Consider the following 1,031-nt stretch of genomic DNA (forward strand, 5'->3'; position numbering starts at 1 on the left):
GCTTGCAGTATGATGCCACACTTCTGGATTAAGCTACAGATCGAGGCTGGTTATGGTCTCTGAAGATGCTGAATCTGAAACTGCAACTCCACATTGTCCAGGCAAACAGGAAATCACTTTGCTGTTGAACAAGATTATGGTTTGTGCAGAGGCTTCAGTCAGATTAAGAGAAATGTGTATGGGGTTAAAGCCTCGTTAAGGTTTTACTGATCCCGAGAGATGAATCTAGTCCAGACTCAAACCAGTGCTCTTCATCACTGCTTCATGAACAACTTGTGTGCATTTATTTACTGGCTGTTATGTGAAGTGTAGAGGAAGGAGCAAAAAGTTTATGGTAATGATACACTGCCCTGTTTTGGAATAGTGACTTCTTGGGCTTTCTCGAGTGTAAAATGAGATGGCAAGCCAGACTGTTACTGCCCTTTAGAGGAGACTTGCTTGAAGTTTTGCTCCAAAACTTGTGCAGCAAAACTTCGGGAGATGGTATAAATGCTGACATTTGCACAATGAACTCCACATCAAGTCTCACTGCACTTTGATCTTCCAATATGTGTGTATTATAACTGGAATCCTGAACTTTGTAACACTAGAGAAGAAGAATGGATGATGCTAAATACAATTTTGCCTCATTGTTTAATGTCTGCTCTTGCCACGTTCCAACAAAATGCCCCAGGTAACACAGCTGGTGTGTGCAACACCAGCTCCTAACACAAACGGTACATCTTCAGCATAGCTTGATTTGTGCACTACCTTTTAGGCTTGTTCTAGACAAACGCGAGGCCAAAAAATACAGTGTCTAAAGCATTTAACAGCAAATTACAGCTTACTTTTTGGTAAGCAAAACAGATGATGGACATCATAGTACTTCTCGTCTATCTTTTCTCGTGGTTCAAGTTATCATTGACTAAGTCTTGAGTAATGAAAGATAACTTTAACAAAATGATGGAGAGAGTGTGACTTGTGGTCAACACTCTCTTGAGAAGTCTTGACTGTTGGATGTCCCATGGTAACATGTTAACTTCTTCATTTGG

Source organism: Tinamus guttatus, unplaced genomic scaffold, assembly GCF_059628265.1.
Source record: "Tinamus guttatus ecotype Peru unplaced genomic scaffold, ASM5962826v1 Tinamus_guttatus_pri_ptg000356l, whole genome shotgun sequence".
NCBI lineage: Eukaryota > Metazoa > Chordata > Aves > Tinamiformes > Tinamidae > Tinamus > Tinamus guttatus.